Below are 23,292 nucleotides of genomic sequence, written 5' to 3'. Positions count from 1 at the left end.
GCCCCGCCCCGCCCCGTCGCCGCCCCTTCCCTCTGCCCTGGAAGCAGATCGGCGGCCGCGGGGAGGGCCGGGGCGGCGCGGCCCCGCGCGGATGTGGGATTGCTCCCGGGGGCCGCGCCTCTCTCCGGCGCTAGGGTCCCGGGAGACGTCGTCGGGAGCTCAGTTTCTGGAGGCCCTTCCCCACCCGGCCTCTGCCTCTTCCAGTCCCCCGGGCCGGACGGAAAGGGGCCTAGCGCGGTGTGCGAGGTGTGTTCCCGGTACCCGCAGCGGGCGCGAGCGCAGCCGCGGCTGGGTTGGGGACGCAGGCCCAGGGAGCTGAGGCTGCGCCTGCCTCTCCGAGACCGGTCTGGCTCTTTTTGTCTTCTTCTTTTTCTAATTTATTTTTTTAGAGATACGGTTTCGCTCTGTCGCCCAGGCTGGAGGGCAGTGGCGCAGTCTCGGCTCACTGCAGCCTGAACTCCTGGGCTCAAGCGATTCTCCCGCCTCAGCCTCCGAAGTAGCCAGGACTACAGGCGCGCGCCACCACGCCTGGCTAAGGTGGGGGGGGGGGGGGGGGGGTGGTGTCCAAAGTGGGAGGACTACAGGCCCCCGCCACTACATCAGGCTAAGGTAGGGTGTGTGTGTGTGTGTTAACTTTTTGTAGAGATGGAACCTCGCTTCGTAACACAGGCTCCCGCCCCTAAGCCAGGCTAAGGTGGTGGATGTGTGTGTGTGTGTCTGTGTTAACTTTTTGTAGAGATGGGATATCGCTTCGTAACCCGCGCTGGTATCGAACTCCTGGCTTCAAGCAGTCCTCCCGTCTCGGCCTCCCATGGGATTATGGGCATGAGCCACGGCACCCAGCTCATTTTAAAAGAAGCTGGGCCTTGATTTGGGAGTTCTCGCTTTTATATTTTGAGCTTTGCCGAGAACTTGATGGTGACCTTGTTTTAAGCTGTGAAATAAATCTTGAGGTCCCAGAGCTATTTTAATGTTGAATTCGCTGTGGAGTGTTTTGAGTTCCTTGGAGGTTAACGTGAGGTAGAGAACTAAATTAACAAAATTTATCCACTACCCTTGCTTTGCTTTGCTTTTAGAATGCCTTCGGGTTTTGTCGTGATGGGGACAAGTTCACTTAGGCCAGTTGACTAAGATCAAGGTATGTGAACGTTCCTGGCTGTGAGAGAAGTACAGTAAATGTTGGTTCGTATTCCCTCCCGACGCCCATCTCTGACTTTTCTTGCCTTTATTGGGAAGAATATAAGGTGAAGAAACAAACTTCCTACCCTTTTTCCAAATATTTACTGAGGAGAGTCATGAGGAGAGTCTGGTCGGGGTGTGGGGGGGGGCTGGGAATTTTTTGAACTAGTTCTTGAAAAAAAGACTAGTACGATAGTACAGCTATCTTAATTTTTTATATGAGGAAACTGAGGCCCAGAAATCATGCCTTGATTTATTCAGACCTCAGTACCTGTTAGTGACAAATCCAGGTACTAAAAGGGAAGAGAAGGAATAAGGGACTTGGTATTTGTCTGGCATCAGCAATTTGTGGACATCTTGCCAAAGGCTTTATAAACATTTCATTTAATTCTCTACATCTAGCCATGTTTTAACCTGTGCGTTCTCTCCCTCTCAAAGTACTGTTTATACATTTATTAGTCCATATTTTAAAAGCTCCATGCTCTCAACTGTATTAATGCTATTTGTTAGGATAAGTGGCAGATGTCCATGGAAAATAAGTGGCTGCAAAGTGGTAATGCTGACCAGATGAGAAAAGAAATGTGAAAGGGGAATTCTAAAGAATTACAGCCCTGGAGAGGGTGGGTAGACAGCAACAGTCCAAAATAGTGCTCTTCATTGAGGCTGTGTAGACCTTCCTGCTTCCTGGGAAAGCTGATTGGGGCATATTTACACTTGCATGTGTGTATTCAGATTGTCTGGGCTATGGAGTTTGGGTCAGATTGCTGAACCCTTGGGAGAGGAGTTCCCTTGTTGTCTGTTCTGATTGCTGCTTTGTAATTTGGGCCATATATGAAAGTCAGCATTCAGTCATTGAACCATAGGTGTGTGGCATATCTACTTAGGCGCATTACGCAATTTTTATTTCATTATAAAATATATAACATTTACATTCAATTATGGTTTGAGGGCTTAAGAGGAGAAAGAGACAGTGGCACTAAGGTGACAGCGTGGCTGGCTGCATGCTTCCTGTCCAGGCAGGTCACTGGGCAGTGTTAACTGGGAAGAGCGTCTGGAAGACCAGAGATCAATGTAGCCACATACCCTTAACAAAGGGTGGTACAGCCTCTGGTCTGCCGGGATTTTTCTGCCCCCGCACCATCCCTATCTCCTGAGATTTCCACCATATTCCCCTTAGGTATGTACCTGTTTGGACTTTAGAGTGTAACTTTTGGTCAAGAATCCTGGAGAGAAAAGATAGGTACTAAAGCCTCGCTAGTGATTTGCCTGGCTGCCGACTCCTGCAACTCACCCACCCTACATGCACACTTCAGACTCCTCCAGGCAGATGCTCCCTGCCTGACACACAGTGACACTTTGGGAAAAATTGCAGAACAGTAACCAACTCTGAGCAGAGAAATGTGATGTCAAAATGATAGTAATGAGAGATGTCATTTGTTGAAAGCCTGCTAGCTGTCATGGACTATACTATTTCTTACATCTAAATCTGATAAGTTGTACCCCATTTTATAAATAGACACTTTAACTCTGATAAGTAAACCTATGCAAGATCAAAATACTGAGAAATGTCCTAACTGGGGATTTGAACCTGGTTCTAAATTCCAAAGTCCAAGCTACATCCACGCCAACCTCCTACCTCCCATCTCCGGGACTTTGTGAGTAGAAAAACAAGTGTTGCTTCTCTCCTTCTCTTTTTTCTGTCCTAAAGGAAGCTGGGAGCTGACCACTTAGGACTAGTACTAACCTTTAAGGGAGAGAAAGGGATGAGGGTAGCCTTGTTATTTCTGTGGGGTTCAGCCCTCAGACCAGAGTAAGAAGACAGGCAACAAGGTTGAGGAGTAGCCATATGCAGAAATAACATGTGTATCTAGCCACAGCATCTCCAGCACTGTGTCACTCAGGAATCAAAATACAGGGACAGTTCCTCAGTAGAGTGTGGATCTAGCCCAGAATGTGGACAAGGCGAGTGGGGAAGGGGAGAGGTACACACTGAGCACTGTAACAAGGCCTATCCTCATGCTTGAGGAGGATTAGGAGGATGGCTTGAGTCTGGGAGTTGGAGGCTGCAGTGAGCTATGATTGCACCACTCTATTCCAGCCTAGGTGACAGAGTGAGACCCTGTCTCTTAAAAAAAAAAAAAAAAAAAAAAATTGGCCTGGATCTACTCATACCCACCCTGCTGTTTGAGCAGAAAGAATCTTTTGGGAATTATTTTGTTTCATCTTTCTCCATGATCACTGTTGAAGAATTTGATCACTGTAACCAGGTAAATATAAAACTTAGGTGGGCCGGGCATGGTGGCTCACACCTGTAATCCGAGCAATTTGGGAGGCCAAGGCGGGTGGATCACGAGGTCAGGAGATCGAGACCATCCTGGCTAACACGGTGAAACCCTGTCTCTTTTAAAAATACAAAAAATTAGCCAGGAGTGGTGGCGGACACCTGTAGTCCCAGCTGCTCGGGAGGCTGAGGCAGGAGAATGGCATGAACCCGCGAGGCAGAAGTTGCAGTGAGCCGAGATCACGCCACTGCACTCCAGCCTGGGCAACAGAGCGAGACTACATCTCAAAAAAAAAAAAAAACTCAGATGAACTGTAGCTAAGTCAGTGCTCTTGATGCTGTTTTAGCAGTAGTAGCTTTGTTTTTCACAGAAAAAAACAAAATTTTCTGTGGAACCACACTATTTAAAACGTAAGCGATATTAGTATCAACTTGTATAATTCATAGATCTACTTATAAAAACAATCAAGAATAGGCTACCTTAATTGAATCAGGAGGAGATAATTGCAGTCTTACATCAGCCATACTCATATCCATGAAATATGAGTCAGTCATTTGCACAACTCCCTGAGTCACCTCCTAGAACACAGAAAACACTGAGCTGAGTTAGCCCAGGAGCTGAACCTTTCATGAAAAGGAAAATGTGTAGTGTCTCCTCGGGGTATGGCTGCCCTTTCACCTGCTAGTCGGTTTCTCATGACAGTTACTCAAGCATTTCTAAGGCAGTTGTGAAATAACCAAGACCTTCTGTGTGTTGTGCTACTGATGCTCCTCCTGTCACCGACCTCCTCTCCAAATGAGGCCTGCCTGTTGTTCTTGGTGGTAGGCAGTCCACAGTGTAACCAGCTACAGGGGAAGTATTTACTTTGATAGCCACTTGACCTTGATCAAGGCAGGTGACTCATTTATGGATAACATTTTTGAGAGTATACTGAGCCAGGAACCATGAGGATACAAAAGTGGATTATAGTTTCCATTCTGGAGAAACTCACAGTCCAGTAAGTTAAACAATCACAAGAACAAGTTTCCAGCAATGAGAGTGATTACAGCCACTGAGTGGTGAAATCTAAGGAATGCCAAGCCTGCCGCCTATAAATATCTACATTTATCACCTGGGCATATACCTAAAATTGCACCATGAGAAATTTATTTCCATGAAATTAGGAACTACCCAGAAATTCTCTATCCAAATAAAAATTCCCGCAAGAAAATGAGGATGGCTAATAGTTTTAAGTAGTAGTGCCAAGTCTTTTGGACCAGAGTAACTGCCAGGGATGTTGTGTTGAGGAGGATTCTGAGGTCATGTTCCAGCTTAGCAGAGAAGGGAGCCGCCATGAGGGAAGGAGTGAGGGAGAGGGTAGCACTTGTGCCACATGTTTTTTCTTAAGTAAAACCTTTGTTAATAGAATGCATGATGAAACAGGGACAGCCAGGGTCTCTGGCATCTGGGAGAAAGCCCACTTGGAAACTGATTTATCTGCCTCACCACTGCAAGTTCACTATCTGTCCCCACACTAAATGGCCTTAGGAAGCCCAGACTATCTCTTGCCAAACTCTACCTTCTTTATTCTTCCATACTCTTCAAGAAGAGAAATGGTATATATATGTGGGATCCTTGAGAACTAGGATGTACCTGTGATCAGGCAAAATGTAGCATCTAGCAGGGTCAGGCATAGGTTGAAGTGAGAGAGGTGGCTGCTGTGCTCCCCAATGGCTGTTCTCCCATCTCCCGTAGTTTCAAGGCCTGTTTCATGAAGAACAGCAATGTGCCCAGCTCAAAGATGACAGCTGTCCACAGGGCTGAGTCTGGCCACTAAGATGTGAGTGGATGCTTCCAGAAAAACTCTCTAAAGAGGCTACCTCTAGCCAGGCACGGTGGCTCACGCCTGTAGTCCTAGCACTTTGGGAGGCCAAGGCGGTGGATCACCTGAGGTCAGGAGTTTGAGACCAGCCTGGCCAACATGGCAAAACCCCGTCTCTACTAAACATACAAAAATTAACCGGGCACGGTGCCACACTCCTGTAATCCCAGCTACTCAGGAGGCTGAGGAGGGAGAATTGCTTGAACCCAGGAGGTGGAGATTTGCAGTGAGCTGAGATGGTGCCACTGCACTCCACCTGCATGACAAGAGCAAGACTCCATCTCAAAAAAAAAAAGCTACCTCTTCTCTGCTTCTTGGAGTATGGTCATGATAGCTGGAGTTCTAGCATCCAGTTGCAGTTTTCCTTGATTGGCCCCCAGACGATAGGTACTATGACCAAGACCTGTGGGACCATCATGTGTACTTGGCTCCCCGTAGGAGAATCCAGGATGGAATGGAATGATACAGTAGGCAGGCTCTGGAGCCAAGATGCGGTATAAGTGGTAAAAATAAATGATTCACCCAAGAGGCAGATTAGGCCCATGAAAATTAGAAGGATTATCTGACATATTACTTTAATACAGCACTTCTTCAGTATTCTCAGAACTGTAGCTAACGGTTCCTGTGAACAGGAAGCTCCTTGAATATACCCTGGCAAGAAATCTTTCTATCCAAGGTGACTGACTTTGGGAGGGGATTTATTGAGTGTGTCCCCCGAGCCAGGCACTTTCACATACCTTAATCTTAGTTAACTGGCTTCACTTCAGACCCTGTTCCTAACAGGACAAAACCCGACAGCATTTTAAAAGCCAAAAAGGGATAGTTGATGAGTTGTACTTGTCTCTGTCTCATGTTAGTAACCTCCAAGGAACTCAAAAGGCACTGCAGCTATAATTCAACATTAAAATAGCCCTGGGCCCCCTAGGAGCAGCTCAATAGACCCTACTGAAGTGGGTGGTCCTGTCCCTCCCCTGCTTAAAATCTGTCAATAGCTTCTCATTGTTTTTAGACTAAAAACCCAGCCCACCTGACAGTCAAGTTGGCCTGTTCTCCAGGCTTTCTCCCCAGCCGCTCAAACCTGCTCACAACTCCCTCCGTGTCTCCCACTGTGGCCTCTCACTTTGCTCCTGTGACCTCTTCCCTCTGAGCGCTATTCCTCCCCACCTCTGCATCTTACTTAACCTTCAAGGCCTGGCACAAAAAATGCTTTTCCTTTGTCCTTCATACTGGAGACTGGAGATGATAAACTCGCATAGATTCTCTCTGAATAAATATTTCCCATGCCAGTTAGCGTTTTTTTAAAACTATAATGACTGCAAAATATATTAGGTGTACTCTAACTTATTTAACCTCTTCCCAGTGAATGCACATTTCATTTGTTTCTTTTCAGGATAATAAAACAGTTCCAGGATGAAAAAAAAAATTTTTTTTTTTTTTGTATTTTGGTAGAGACAGGGTTTCACCATGTTAGCCAGGATGGTCTCGATCTCCTGACCTCATGATCCACCCATCTCGGCCTCCCAAAGTGCTGGGATTACAGGCGTGAGCCATTTCATCCGGCCGGGGATGAACATTTTTATATGCTAATCTTTGTCTGTATCTGCTCATTTCTATAAAAGGAATCATTAGAATTGGAATATCTAGGTCATTTTGACCAAAAGGAACATTTTAAATCTCTTAATATTGCCATATGACATCTTAGAAAGTTTACATCATTTTACACAAATAATTGTTTCCTTATTGATGGTCCAAACCTAGAGAATTTTTGGTCATTCTGTGATCTGTCATTGGACAAATTTCCATTGCTCCTAGCAGCATTTTATACATACTTATCAAGATGTATTATAATTTATACACACTTATCAAGATGTATTATGTTTTGCTTGCATTTCTCCAAGTAAGCTCTGAAGTGGAAAACAGAACTTGTTTTACTCTCTGTAGCACAGTACTGAGAATAGTAATACCTAACAGGCATCAAGGCCCTTTCTAGGTAAATCTGCAGAAAAAGTAATTGTCTCAGTCTCAGTTTCCCTGTGATAGATCAAAATAAAGCTTACCTAACCTAGGGAAGCTGCATACAGTTGAAGAGCTATATTCATCTTAACCTGGCCCTGACAGCTCTTCAACATGTTTTTCTTTTCCAAGTTCCACATTGCTTCACCATGTCCTTTTAACAGTCCCATTTTTTATTTTATCCATCACACAAACTTGTAGTTGGTTCTGCCTGCAGCGTTTCTCCATGATATAACCTCATCATATACGCTCAGGAGCCTGAGAAATGAGTATCACAAACCACAGAGGCTTCTTGTTGCTTAGTTACTGTCCTGCATTTCCTGGGGACTTTACCTTGGCAAAGTATATGATGCTACGTTTTAATGAATGTTGATCAGTCACTGTATGATAAATGCCAGGAAAAACAGTGAGAGATAAAAAGAAAGAAGTGTGAATCCCGCTCTTCTGCCTATATCCCAGCTCCATTTTCACGTCTTTTTGTATCAGCCCCCAGAATCTGGGGTCTTCTGTTTGAAAATGAGATCGATTTCATAACATCTGTATAGCTCTGCTTGCTATGGTACTGGGCTGGAAAGAGGCAGGTCAAAGCAGGTGCCCCCCTCACCAGTGTGCCCTGAGGATGCAAAGGCCCTGTTTGCCTGGTGATAACACCTTCAGTGCCCATTAGGGGGCCCAAAATTGCCAGTTGTCTATCCCTTTGGGACTGACGCCTTAGAATCTCATTTTGTCTTTGAGAAGTGGTATTTGGAATGTTCACACATCAAAATGTTACTGTTTTCTGCTAGCACAGTACCAGCTAGTGTATCTTAGCCAGCTGGCTCACCTCTCAAGGCACTAAAGGAACAGAAAAATACAGGGCAATCTCTGTAAGCCTCATTCCTTCACTCGGTAACCTGTGAGAAGCTACAGAGAAAGGACCAGTGAGAACACAGGATCAGCTCTTGCTGGGGAGCCACCATAGAGGGCCTGGAGCACTCAGAGGAAAACATGGGGACATCAAGTATACAGGAGATCAGACGAAAAACAGTAAAGTCAGCTCCGGAAAGACTCATACCTCTCACCCCCACTGCCTCAACCTCCTCTCAAGGTGTAGAGTTCACAACTTTTCCTTGGGAAGCTTCTGTGTCTACAGTGCTGAACAGAAGAGACGAACCAGGTTTAGGTTACTATCTTCCATACCCTAAACATGAACATTGTAATATTGGAAGTACAGTAGCAAAAGGAAAGCACTTCTCAGGAAGGAAAAATACATCTACTCCTGCTAACAGTTTTCTCCATTCACAAAATATTACTGATTTTTTTTAAACTTTGGAAAGAATATTAATATTCATAGATGTCAGATTAGTTGGGCAAAATATGCTAAAAATTGCCATTTAGTTTATAATAGTGAAAAACTGAATGCAACCTAAACGGCCATGAATGATAGCTAGTTACATACAGTGGACTACAGTGGAATTCTATGAAGTCATAAAAATAAGGATGTACATCTGTATTTATTGTTACAGAAAGAAAGCCACAAAATATTGTCGAGAGAGAAAGCAGACTGCAAAACTGAATATATATGCAAAGAGATGTCGTTAGGGATATTTACTGTTAAACAGTGATTAACTTAGTTGTCTTTTTTTTCCTCTGTTCTTTCTTTTCTTTTCCTTTTTTGCTTTAAATCTCTATCTTTTTAAAAAGCAATAATACATTTCCTCCCTCCAAAAAAGAATAGCCTAGCGAAATCTTTTACTTCAAATGCTTTTCCCCTTATTAATCTTTGTATCAACCATTGTGGTTTGCTAAAACCAGGAAGGATTGTAGAGTAGAATCCATGCCCACGATAGAACAAAATCGAAGCAGGAAGACACTTCATATGTGGTTATAAGACCAGGAGGACCAGGAAACAAAAAAGGGAAGCCATAGTGTGTGTGTGTGTGTTTTGTTTTGAGAGAGTGTCACTCTGTCACCCAGGCTGGAGTACAGTGGTACCATCATAGCTCACTGCAGCCTCCAACCCCTGGGCTCTAGCAATCCTCCCACCTAAGCCTCTCTAGTATCAGGGACTACAGGTGTGCATCACCACATCCAGCTAATTTTTAGTTTAGTTTTTTTTTTTTTTTTTTTTTTTTTTTGAGACAGGGTCTTGCTATGTTGCCCAGACTGGTCTGAAACTCGTAGGCTCAAGTAAACCTCCCAAAGCACTGGGATTACAGGTGCGAGCCACCACACCCAGCCTAGAAGCAATGGTTCTGATCCAGGAAAAGTGCAGCCTGGAAACTCAGCATTATGTACAGAATCCTAGCTCTTAGACTAAAAGGCATCAGCTGGTACAGTGTCTTGCCTTTGGGCACCGAACATGTTAGCTTCCATTTTATTTAACTTACTGTAAAATTATATTAGCTATGCTGCCACTTAAGCCAAGATGCTTTCTGTCTAGTCACTTAGGTTCCATCCTTTTGAGGGCCCTGCCGTTTCATTGCCTCTCCTTTCCCATTCCCCTCCCCAAGGCTGTACTTTGAGTAACTGTATGTGCATTTTCCTGTGCCTTTTCATTATTAAAACACTGTAAAAGGTAATGTCTCTAAAATGCAAACCATAGTCTTCTCCATTGAAAAATATTTTCCAGGCCAGGCCCGCCACCTGGATGACAGAGTGAGACTCTGTCTCACAAAAACAAAAAAACTCATTAAACTGTATAACTAAAATGGGTGCGTTTTATTTTATGTAAACCGTATCTCAGTTAAGTGTATTTATTTATTTATTTTGCAACAAGGTCTTGCCCCGTTGCCTAGGTTAAAGTGCAGTGGCATAATCATGGTTCACTGTAGCCTTGAACTCCTGGACTCAAGTGATCCTCCTACCACAGCCTCCTCCCAAGTAGCTGGGACCATGGGCATGTGCTACCATGCCCAGCTAATTTTTTTTTAAGAGATGAGGGTCTGGCTATGTTGCCCAGGCTGGTCTCGAACTTCTGACCACAAGAGATCCTCCTGGTCTTGGCTTCCCAAAGTTCTGGGATTACAGGTGTGAACTACCATGCCTGACCAAAGTTGATTTGAAAAAATGAAAAGGGGACCGAGCACAGTGGCTCACGCTTGTAATCAATCCCAGCACGTTGGGAGGCTGAGGCGGGTGGATCACCTGAGGTAGGGAGTTCGAGACCAGGCTGACCAACATGGATAAACTCTGTCTCTACTAAAAATACAAAATTAACTGGGCGTGGTGGCACATGCCTGTAATCCCAGCTACTCGGGAGGCCTCAGCTTGAACCCAGTAGGTGGAGGCTGCAGTGAGCCGAGATCATGCCATTGCACTCCAGCCTAAGAAACAAGAGCGAAACTCTGTCTCAAAAAAAAAAAAGAAAGAAAGAAAGAGTTCTGGGCTTGGTGGTTCACGCCTGTAATCCCAGTACTTTGGGAGGCCAAGGTGGGCGGATCACCTGAGGTCAGGAGTTCAAGACCAGCCTGGCCAACATGGCCACAAACCCCTCTCTACTAAAAATACAAAAAATTAGCTGAGTGTGGTGGCACACGCCTGTAGTCCCAGCTATTCAAGCAGCTGACACACAAGAATCGCTTGAACCTAGGAGGCAGAGGTTGCAGTGAGCCAAGATCATGCCACTGCATTCCAGTCTGGGTGATAGAGTGAGACTCCATGACAAAAAATGACACAAAACAAAAATGAAAGGGAAATAAGAGTCATTACCAATATAATTAGGTTTAAATTTTTAGTTAAAATCAAATTTTGATTGAACTAGGATTGCCAAAATGTCCTTAACTTCGTATCTCCAAATAAAACTCTTGCAGTTAATGTATGTTGTTTATACAGCTAGCTAATTCTCTATATTTTTATAGTATGTTGACACTTAAAATTTCAGTCTCTTCTAGTGGTTCCATGAGTGGGACTGAGGGGGTGATGGGTGTTCTCATTATAGCCTTCAGAAGGCTGCTTATATATAAGTGTGCACAAATAACTATTATTCAGAGAATTAGAATCATCACAAAATATCCTTTATGAAGGATAAATATAGGCTACTGTATCCTTTATGACTGTTAAATATAGCCTAATGTTTCTTTTATTCTTCAGACCCAGTTCAACTGTATAGAAAAAAAAAGTATGCACAAAAGCAGCACTCTATAATTAAAAAAATATTCCTTATTGGTCTTTTGGATTTTGGTTCTGCATAAGTATGAGTTTCTCATCAGGCCTCCCTCTCTAGACTACTAAAGCCTAAAGCAATACTTCCCCTATCTCAGCTCTTAGAGGAGTTACTCGGTGTCTTGTTTATTTGGCAATTCCGTGCTTACACACTCTTCAATGGGATCTTCAGCTCCTTGAGACCACAGTAGATACCTAAGTATTTGTCAGTGTAATTTTTTGTATTGATTTACTGAATTCAAAAGGTTTATACAAATATTTTGTTTACAGGGTTTCATTACAATCCAAATAAGCTTGTATGCTTAGTAATTCCAAAAATGTTGTAGGTATTCAAATTAGCATTGCTCATTCATGCCATTTAATTTACAGAGCTCAGCTGCAGTAATTTTCTCCAGTGGATGATGTAAGGGAGTCATTGGCAGAGAAGCAAGAGACTTGGCCTCAGAGTGGGCAGTAACAGGGCTGAATCTGGTTTTACAAAGCAGGTACTGTAAAGCTCTCATTGCCTCTCTGAGGACAAGGCTTTGAGCCATGAGTCCCAGGGTCCTCTAAGTGGAGGCTTCTTAAAGGAATTGAGCCTCGTTTCCTGGATTTGAGGTTTATTCTTTTTCACATTCCCTATGTACACCAAATATATTTAGTATTTATTATATTTTAAGTTTAAACCTTTGGAATTTTTTTTTTTTAGACAGAGTCTCACTCTCGCCCAGGCTGGAGTGCAGTGGCGTGACCTCAGCTCACTGCAACCTCCGCCTCCCAGGTTCAAGCGATTCTCCTACCTCAGCCTCCTGAGTAGCTGCGACTACAGGCATGTGCACACCACGCCCTGCTAATTTTTGTATTTTTAGTAGAGACAGGGTTTCATCATGTTTGCCAGGCTGGTCTCGAACTCCTTACCTCAGGTGATCTGCCTGCCTTGGCCCCCGGACATGTCGGGATTACAGGCGTGAGCCACTGCGCCAGGCCGCAGTTTGATGAGTTTTGAGAAAGTAATATACGCATGTAACCACCATCACCACAATGAAGATCTGGAACATTTCCATCATCCCCAAATTCCCTGGTACTCATCCCTGGTCCCAGGCAAGCCCTCATCTGTTTTCTGTCACTGCGGATCAGATTTGTCTTTTCTAGAGTCTCATAAAAATGTGATCTTACGAAATGTGTAGACTCTTGTGCGTAAGGTTTCTTTTCCTCAGCATAATGTTTTTAGACTTGTCTGTGTTGCATGAATGAGTGGTTCGTTTCTGTTTATCACTGAGTATTTTTCCAATGTATGTATATACCACAATTTATATACCACAAATGTTGATGGACATTTAGGCTTTGTCCAGTTTTGTCTGTTATAAATAAAGCCATTATGAACATCTGTGTACAAGTTTTTGTGTGTACATGTTTTCTCTTGGGTAAATATCTAGGAGTAAGACTACTGGGTTGTATGCTAAGTGTATGTTTAATTTTAAAAGAAATGGCAGCCGGGTGCAGTGGCTCACAACTATAATCCCAGCACTTTGGGAGGCCGAAGTGGACAGATCACCTGAGGTCAGGAGTTCAAGACCAGCCTAGCCAACATGGCGAAACCCCATGTCTACTAAAACTACAAAAAAAATTAGCCGGGCATGGTGGCACACGCCTGTAATCCCAGCTACTTGGGAGGCTGAGGCAGGAGAATCGCTTGAACCCGGGAGGTGGAGGTTGCAGTGAGCTGAGCTCACATCACTGCTCTCCAGCCTGAGCGACAGTGCGAGACTCCATCTCAAAAAAAAAAAAAAAAAAAAAAAAAAGGCCAAACTGCTTTCCAAAGTCCTGGTACCATCTTACATCCCACCAGTAAAGTTTTGAGAGTTGTCGCTGCCGTACGTTCTCACTGATAATAACTTGCTATTATCAGTCTTTTTAATTTTCACCATTCTAATGGATATGTAGTGGTATCTAACTGTGGTTTTACTTTGCATTTCCCTGATGACTAATGATGTTGACATATTTTTGTGTGCATGTTGGATATTCATGTATCTTTGTAAAGTGCCTATTCAGTGTGTTTTCCAATTTAGTTGGGTTGGTTGTCTTCTTATTCAGTTGTAATAATTATTCGTATTCTAGATACAATACCTTTGGCAGATATGTAGATATGTGTTGTGTGACTATTTTCTCCCAGTCTGTGACTTGTCTTCATTTTGTTAGCATTGTCTTTTGAAGAGCAGAAGTCTTTAACTTTGTAAAAGTCTAATTTTTAGCTATCTTCTTTTATAGCTCTTGTCTTTGTTTGTTTTTGTGTGTGTGTGTGTGTCTTCAATTATCTAAGAACTCTTTGACTCCCTCCAGATCATGTAAATGTTCTCCTATGTTTTATTTTAGACATTTTAAGTTTTACCTTTTTTTTTTTTTTTTTTTTTTGAGACAGAATCTCTCTCTGTCACACAGGATGGAGTATAGCGGCACGATCTCAGCTCACCACAGCCTCTGCCTCTCAGGTTCAAGCAATTCTGCCTCAGCCTCCCAAGTAGCTGGGACTACAGGAGGTAGTCCCACTGCCACACCCGCTAATTTTTGTATTTTTAGTAGAGATGGAGTTTCACCATGTTGGCCAGTGTGGTCTTGATCTCCTGACCTGGTGATCCACCCGCCTCATTCTCCCATAGTGCTGGGATTACAGGCGTGAGCCACCGCACCCATCCAAGTTTTACCTTTTAAGCTTAGGTACACGATCCAATTTGAGGTGAATTTTGTGTATAAGTAAGTTAATAATCAATGTTCATTTTTTCCCATATGGTTATCCAGCTTTTCCTGCACCATTTGTTGAAAAGACTTTCTCCTATTGACTTACTATGGCCACTTTGTCAAAAATTACTCGCCCATAGACATGTGGGTTCATTTATTTTGTTCCATTAATCCAAATGTTGATCCCATAATAATAATGTAGCTTTAGACTGAAGTGCAGTGGCATGATCACAGGTCATTGCATCCTCCACCACCCAGACTCAAGCAATCCTCCTGTCTCAGCCTTCCAAGTAACTGAGACCACAGGTGTGCACCACCACACCTGGCTATTTTGCTGCTGTTTGTTTTTGTAGAGATGGGGTTTCACCACATTGCCCAGGCTGATCTTGAATTCCTGGGCTCAAGCAGTCTTCTCACCTCAGCCTCCAAAAGTGCTGGGATTATAGGTGTGAGCCACCATGCCCCACCCCTGCTGGGATTTCAGTTAAGATTACATTGTATCTATGGAACAATTTGGGGAAAATGGTCATTATCATATTTAGTCTTGTAGTTCATAGACATAGTATATCTCCATTTATTTGCATCTTTAATTTTCAACATAATATTCAGCAATGTTTTTATAGTTTTAATTGTATAGGTGCCTTGCATGTATTATGTTAAATTTATCCCTAACTAGTCCATGTTTTTGATACTAGAGTAAACGGTGTGTGTGTGTGTGTGTGTGTGTGTGTGTGTGTGTGTGTGTGTATCTATTTTTTTTAGACGGAGCCTCACTCTGTCACCCAGGCTGGAGTGCAGTGGTGTAATCATAGCTCACTACAGCCTTGACCTCCTGAGCTCAAGCAGTCCTCCTGCCTCAGCCTCCCAAGTAGCTGGGATGACAGTGTGCACTACCACACCCAGCTAATTTTTTTTTTTTTTATTGAGACAAGGTCTTGCTGTGTTGCCCAGGCTGGTCTCAACTTCCTGGACTCAAGTGATCTTCCCTTCTCAGCCTCTCAAAGTGCTGGAATTACAGGTGTGAGCCACCATGCCCAGCCAGAGGCATTGTTTTTGATACTATAGTAAATATTTTATTTAAATTTCCAGGTGGTCATTGCTAGTATGCAGAAAATATTGTTTTGTATTAACCTATGCTAAAGTCACTTACTATTTTGATTTGCTTTTCATAAAGATTCCTTAAATGTTTCTACATACACAATCATGTCATCTGCAGATAGACAGTTTTATTTCTTCTTTTCAGTCTGTATAGTTTTCTTTGCCTTTTTCTTGGCTATTGTACTGGCTAGGACTTCCAGAGTAATGTTTAATAGAAATCCTGAGACTGGACATCCTTGCCTTATTTTCAATCTGAGGAGAAAGTATGCGGTTGTTCATCATTAACAGATGATGTTAACTGAAGGTTTTTCAGAGGTTGTGTACTCTACCAGGATGAAGAAGGTCCCCTCTACTTCAAGTTTGCTAACAGTTTTAAAATTGTGAATGGGTGGCAAATTTTGTTAAATATTTTTCTGCATCTAATAAGAGCATTGTATATGATTTTTCTCCTTTATTCTGTAACATGGTAGTTATGTTGATTTTTTTAGTGTTAAACCAAGCTTGCATTCTTGGGATAAACCCCACTTAGTCGTGATGCATTATCCTTGTTGTATATTGCTGAATTCAATTTGCCAAAAATTTAATTAAGGATTTTTGCATCTGTATTCAGTGAGGTATACTGGTCTCTAGTGTTCTTTCCTTTCAGTGTCATTGTCTGGGCTCAAAAAAATGACTAGAGAAGTGATCTCTTTATTTTTAGAATGAATTTGTGTGTGTTTGTTAATTGTTTTTTTCCTTAAATATTTGATAGAATTTACTGCTAAAGCCACCTCAGTCTGAAATTTCTTTGTGAGAAGTTTTAATTCATAATTAAATTTCCTTTGTATATGTAGGGCTAGTTTCCTGTTTTTTTGTTTTGTTTTTTTTTTTTTTTGAGACAGAGTGTCACAGTGTCACCCGGGCTGGAGTGCAATGGCGCGATCTCGGCTCACTGCAACCTTTACCTCCCGGGTTCAAGCAATTCTCCTGCCTCAACCTCCCGAGTAGCTGGGATTACAGGCACCTGCCACCATGCCCAGCTAATTTTTTGTATTTTTAGTAGAGACGGGGTTTCACTATGTTGGCCATGCTGGTCTCAAACTCCTGAGATGATAATTTTTTGTATTTTTAGTAGAGACGGGGTTTCATTATGTTGGCCAGGCTGGTCTCAAACTCCTGACCTCATGATTCACCCACCTCAGCCTCCCAAAGCACTGAGATTACAGCGTGAGCCACTGCGCCTGGCCTTCTTTCTATAGTTTCTTGAATCACTATGGTTAATCGGCATTCAACCAATTTGTCCATTTTATCTATGCCATTGAATTTATTTACATAATTACAATTTTTTTTGTTTTACTGTCTGCAAGATCTGTGGTGATATCATCTCTTTCATTCCTAATGTTGGTAATTTTTTCTTTTCCTCCTTGCTCTTATTGTTTGTTTATTTTGAGACAGGTTCTCATTCTGTCACCCAGACCGGGCTGGAACACAGTAGCAATCATAACTCAGTCAGCCTCAAACTCCTGGTCTCAGGTAGTCCTCCTGCCTCAGCCTCTCAAATTGTTGGAATTACAGGTGTGAGCTAGCCACTGTATTCAGCCTCTTTTAATTCCTGTATGTATTAGCCAGTTGAAGTGGCTTACTTGAACCCAAGAGTTCTGGGCAACACAGCAAGACCTCATCTCTACAAATAGTTTTAAAAATTAGCTGGGGCATGGTGGCACACACCTGTGGTCTCAGCTACTCGAGAGGCTGAGACAGGAGGATCTCTTGAGCTAGGGCAGTCAAGGCTTCAGTAAGCCGTGATCACGCCACTGCACTCCGGCCAAAAAATAAATAAATAAACATAGAAAATCTGAGTAGCCCTATATATACTAAGGAAATTTAATTATCAATTAAATTGTCACCTGAGTAACAGAGTGAGACCATGTCTCAAGGGAAGCAGGGGGAGGGGAGAGTCTTGTATTTATTATTTCCTTTCTTTTACTTTGTTTTACTTTGGTTTAATTTGTTCTTCTTTTACTATCTTTTTTTTTTACTGAGTCATCATTATTGTTCTACCACTCGAATCACTGCATTGCTGCTGCTAAATGGCCAACAGATCCTTGCATAGAAACAAAAAAAGCTCTTGCTTTTCAGTATTACCAAAGGGAAATGTGTAGTCAGAACTGCAAGAAAATTGCCGTGTGATCCAGCTTCTGTCACATTTTAGTTTACAATACAGGAGCATAAAGTAGCTATTTACCTCAAAAATAAGAAAATAATTTACCTTTCTGTGTATAACCTAATTAAAACCATGTCAGATCGAGCAAACCTGATTTTCATCTCTCTCCAGTAGATATAGGAGTATATATTAATATTTCTACTTCATGACTAGATAGGGGACTAAATTAAAATTGGCTACTCAGTTATCAGTTGTAAGGCCCACAGTTACACCTGGGTAGGTGGGTAGTTGCACATGCACACAGTTGGTGGTCACAACTCTACTTTCTTGCCCTTCTCCTTAACATGGAGCTATTTAATCTTATTTATTTATTTATTTATTTAGAAATAGGGTCTGGCTCTGTCACCTTGGCTGGAGTGCAGTGGCACAATCATGGGTAGAGACAAGGCCTTGCTGTGTTGCCCAGGCTGGCCTCAAACTCCTAGTCTCAAGTGATCTTCCCACCTCAGCCTCCCGAGTAGCTGGGACTGCAGACACACACAACCACGCTCTGCCAATTTTGAAATTTTTTGTAGAAATGAGGTCTCCCTATGTTGCCCAGGCTGATCTTGAACTCTTGGCCTCAAGCAGTCCTCCCACCTCAGCCTACCAAGTGCTAGGATTACAGGCAAGAGCCACCATGCCAGGCTGGAACTATGTAAGGTAGCACTTAGCCCTGTATGTACATGTTACTAACAGTGGTTGTGTAGATCACTCCTCCAAAGGGAAAGTCTCTCTAGATGGGTCTTTGACCCAGTTAAGCAGTAGCTTCCTCCAAATGGTGCCCACCTGTCCATTGACTGGGACATTTGAAGACAAAGTGAGTCTTCACTCACCATCACCATTCCCCACATCTCCTTTCCCTGGGAGCGCACACACTTAGGAAGGCAGTGCTGCTTCATCCACAAGCAGTGACAGCCGGCCAGGATTTGTGAAATGTCTCTCAAGGAAATGTGCTCTCTTCCATGCTGAGAGATGCCATATGGTCACAGTTCAGTCTTCATGCAGTTGTAGCTTAGACTTCCAGATTCAAACGTCAGAAACCATCTTGGAATTTTCCTGATCCTAACTCAAACCTGGCATAAGTCAAAGTTTAAATCCAGCAGGCTCCACAGGAAATCAGATTGAACGCAGGTGCTGCTTGGTCAAGCAAGGACCCTGGAGTAGAGAAATAGGTCATCTTGGTCATGAAAGCCACAACATCACCTGCAAGAGGACAAGCACTTGGTTCTGTTCACTGCTGTGCCCTCAACTCCTAGAATAGGACCTGGTGCAGAGTGTGATCAGAAAATATTTATTGAGTGCCAGGTACAGTGGCTCATGCCAGTAATCCTAACACATTGGAAGACTAAGGTGGGAGGATCACTTGAGCCCAGGAGTTTGAGACCAGCCTGGGTAACATAGGGAGACCCTAGCTCTATAAAAAATAAACTTAAAAAAAAAAAAAATTAGGCCAGGCACGATGGCTCACGCCTGTAATCCCAGCACTTTGGGAAATTGAAGCGGATGGATAGTCTGAGGTCAGGAGTTCAAGACCAGCCTGGCCAACTTGGTGAAACCCCATCTCTACTAAAACTACAAAAATTAACCGGGCATGGTGGTGGGCGCCTATAATCCCAGCTACTCAGGAGGGTGAGGCAAGAGAATCGCTTGAACCTGAGAGGTGGAGGTTGCAGTGAGGTGAGATTGTACCACTGCACTCCAGCCTGGGCGACAGAGCGAGACTTGGTCTACACACTTTGTAATCTAAAACATTCTCTACCAATACTGCAATCAGTGAATTCTTGCTTTATTGATACATTCTAGCATTCAGTGGTGATTTTAATACACTGTTTTGGTATTTTCTGCTTTCAGTTTTCATTGCTGTGGCCATTGCCTTAAACAGAAACAAAAAACTAAAACAATTTTACAACCATCCAAAAGAGGCTTGGAAACTTTTTTTTGGCTAGATGTCCATAGCACAATTTAATTCAGTAAACATAAACAGTTAAAATTATTCCAGTACAAAACCATGTTTTAAAAAAGAAATTACACCAAATTTTGGCAACAACACCCAGGAAATAAGCATTCTTTTACATTTGGTTCAAACTTTCTGAATGGCAGTTGTGCAACACTTGTTGTGAAAAGCTTTAGAATATTATAAACATGTTAATCCCATATTTTCATTTCTGTGAATTCATCCAAAAGAGATAACAATGGATGTGGGTAGAGACAGAGCCGTATGGAATGCACACCACAGTGATGAACACGTAGTCCAGCTCTGCCATCAAGGAGAAGGTGAGAACATGGGGGAAGATTTTTATCAAAGTTTCTTTTCTGGAGCATGTGCTCAGGTTAAACACCTGCTCTGTATCTGTAGCTTCCAACCCCTACCCCTGGCCAGCTCTGTTACTGCAGTACACTGCTAGGCAGGCAGAGTATGGCCAGAGTATTCACAACACTGCATCACTAAATCAAGTGGGATCTACACAATGGAATATACTAACGCATCATTAAAAATCACATTGTAAAAGAAGATTTAATAACAAAAAATGCACTGTATATGACATTTTTAAAATATTATGTCAGTCACAATAAAAGACAAATATTGTCTGATTCCACTTATATGGGATAGAGTAGTCAAAACTATAGAGGCAGAAGGTAGAAATAAGTCTGGGTGGAAACTGGAATGAGATGTTCTCAGCGTTTCAGTTTTACAAGATGAAAAGAGTAATGGAGACAGATGGCGGTAGTGGTTGCACAACATTATGAATGTATTTAGTACTATTGAACTGCACACTTAAAAATGGGTAAGATGGCACAGTGAGTTACCATCACACACCAGTCAAAATGACTGTTACTAAAAAGTCAAAAAAAACATGCTGGGGAGCTTGTAGAGAAAAGGGAACGCTTGTACACTGCTAGTGGTGGTGTAAGTTAGTCCAGCCACTATGGCAATTCCTCAAATAACTTAGAACTATCATTTGACCCAGCAATCCAATCACTGGGTATATACCCAAAGGAATATAAATTGTACTACCTTAAAGACACATGCATGTGATTGTTCATTGAATCACTCTTTTTAATAACAAAGACATGAAATCAACCTAAATGCCTGTGAACGGTAGACTGGATAAAGAAAATGTGGTTCATACACACCATGGAATACTGTGCAGCCATAAAAAAGAATGAGATTATGTCCTCTGCAGAACATGAATGGAGCTGGAGGCCATCATCCTTAGTAAACTAACACAGGAGCAGAAAACCAAATACCACATGTTCTTTCTTATAAGTGGGAGCTAAATGATGAGAACACATGGACACAGAGGGGAACAACACACACTGAGGCCCCCTTGAGGGAGGAGGGTAAGAGGAAGGAGAAGATCAGAAAAGATAACTACAGGTACTATGGTAGCTTAGTACCTGGGTGATGAAATAATCTGTACACCCAACCACCCTGACATAAGTTTACCTATATAACAAACCTGCACATGTATCCCTGAAACTAAAAAGTTTTTTTATAAATTATTTAATGTTAATGGGACAATACTCATTGCAAGAATCAGACTTCAATTGCTAGCATAAGTAAATGACAGGCAGGAGATATTGAAAATGCAGTCTTACAGACATTCAAGGAGAGGACGCAGGACATTTCTGTGTCATAAATGTACTATGGAAAATAAAATGAGAAAATGGAAATACAAAAAAAGGTTATGATAAATTTCATATTTTACCACAATAAAAAATTTTTAATAAATTATAAATGGTGTGATATGATTTGGGTGTGTTCCACCCCAATCTCTTCTTGAATTGTAGCTCCCACAGTTCCCATGTGTTGTGGGAGGGACCTGGTGGGAGATAATTGAATCATAGAGGTGGTTTCCCCCATACTGGTCTCTTGGTAGTGAATAAGTCTCATGAGATCTGATGGTTTGATAAGGGGTTTCCCCTTTTGCTTGGCTCTCATTCTCTCTTGACTGCCACCATGTAAGATGTGCCTTTTGCCTTCCACCGTGATCGTGAGGCCTCCCAGCCACATGGAACTGTGAGTCCATTAAACCCTTTTCTTTATAAATTACCCAGTCTCGAGTATGTCTTTACCAGCAGCGAGAGAACAGACTACTATGAGTGTGATCTAATTACCATAAAGGGAGAATGAGGACTATTGACACCAAAATATGAGATTGGGATTACAGCTCATTTTATTTTCTTTTCTGTTTATCTTTCCAATTTGCTATGATGAATGTTTCATAATTAGAAAACAAAATTAAATGTTTCCAGCCCCACAAAAAATAACCAGTTTTTTACTTTTATTTTTTTTTTTCCCCAAGATGACGTCTCTTTATCACCCAGGCTAGAGTGCAGTGGTGCAATCATGACTCTCTGCAATCTCCCCCTCCCAGGCTGAAGTGATCCTCCCACCTCAGCCTCCTGAGTAGCTGAGATTGCAGGAAAGCATCACCACACCAGGCTAGTCTTTTTTAATCTTTTTTGGTAGAGACGGTGTTTCAGCATGTTGCCCAGGCTGGTCTCAAACTCCTGAACTCAAGCGGTTCACTTGCCTCAGCCTCCCAAAGTGTTGGGATTACAGGCATGAGCCACCGTGTCTGGCCATTTACTTTTAATCTTAGTAATTTATGCAGAGCCAGTTGTGTGGTGTTGTGGTCTCTCCCCACTTTGAGTTGACTGGATGATTGTGTAGATTGGGCTTGGGCACACTGAGTGGAGCCTAGAGCAAGGTAAACCACCTGGAGGCTCCTGTGCCTCAATCCAGCAGCAGGGATAGGCACAGGACTTCGTTGACAGTGAAAAAGTGCTTGTTGCCGAGAACCTGAAACAGACGCAAACTCGGGGAAGTGACAGTTACATGGGCAAAGAGACCCAAAGGAGTCTGTAAGTATCACCAGCTAACAAGCGACACAGCTCTACCTGCACATCCTACTTCAGTGCCTTAATATAAATAAAACAAATACTTCACAAATAATTTGCTGCAATATAAAGAAATTTGTGAAAATGGTATACTATGTGGAATCTGTATGTCCCCAGAGATGAGACTGAAAAGACAGTTATCATGAAACCAGTCTTCGGCCTTTGACGGTTTCCAGTTTTTGCCGCACTTTCAAACACGAGTCCACGTGAGCTAGCCGTAGCCATTTCAGGATCATGTGAAACGGATTATCATCCCTGGACTATAGGAAATTGAGGTGTGGGAAAGGTAAAGGAACTGGCCCTAGGTGGTTGTATGCAAGTTGGAAGCAAAGAGACAGCTAAGACCACATCTCCTGATTCCCAGTCCAAGGCACTTTTAATGACCTACAATGCCTAGAAGGAAAGGTGGTAAGGAATCATAGGGAAAAGCCTAAGAGCTAAGCTAAAGGAAAGAGGCTGGGAGCACTGACTCATACCTGTAATCCTGGCATTTTGGGAGGCAAGGCAGGAGGATGGCTTGAGCATAGGAGTTTGAGGCTACAGAGAGCCATAATCACACCACTGAATTCCAGCATGGGCAACAGAACAAGACCCCAACTCTTAAAAAAAAAAAAAAGTAAAAAGGAATACTCTATTGGGATAATGATAAGTGTAATTCTCCCATTTCCTCAACATAGTTCCCTCTAAAGATGTGTTCTACCAGATGGGGGGCAGATGCACATACCCCAGGATAAGATGGTTTACTAGGACATAAAATCTATGGTTTATTTTGTCACAAAAGAGGGAAAATGACCTGGTACCCTCACATCGTACTACATTAGACAGCCATGGGTCAGGAATGATGCATGTGGTGCCCTGAATTGGGTGTGAGGGTACCATAGTGAGAAGGATATGGTGTCCACATGCATTAG

The 23,292-nt window shown here is 42.7% G+C and overlaps 1 protein-coding gene and 1 long non-coding RNA gene across 7 annotated transcripts in view; one reads left to right on the top strand and one right to left on the bottom strand.

Moving 5' to 3' along the window:
• CCNY (cyclin Y) overlaps positions 1-23,292 on the bottom strand; it is a 322,018-nt gene that overhangs the window by 228,359 nt on the left and 70,367 nt on the right. The gene's annotated exons all lie outside the window — the stretch shown is intronic.
• Positions 57-23,292, top strand: part of LOC108512880 (uncharacterized) — a 119,771-nt gene continuing 96,535 nt past the window's right edge. For 2 of the 5 annotated variants that reach the window (XR_001880728.1, XR_001880730.1), the window contains exons 1-2: positions 57-246; positions 1,077-1,138. This is a non-coding gene — a long non-coding RNA (uncharacterized LOC108512880). The other 3 variants (XR_001880732.1, XR_001880731.1, XR_001880729.1) reach the window with 3 other exon arrangements.

This window comes from Rhinopithecus bieti, unplaced genomic scaffold (assembly GCF_001698545.2).
Source record: "Rhinopithecus bieti isolate Rb0 unplaced genomic scaffold, ASM169854v2 scaffold_30965, whole genome shotgun sequence".
NCBI classification, from domain to species: domain Eukaryota; kingdom Metazoa; phylum Chordata; class Mammalia; order Primates; family Cercopithecidae; genus Rhinopithecus; species Rhinopithecus bieti.
This window is presented reverse-complemented; position numbering and strand designations above follow the sequence as displayed.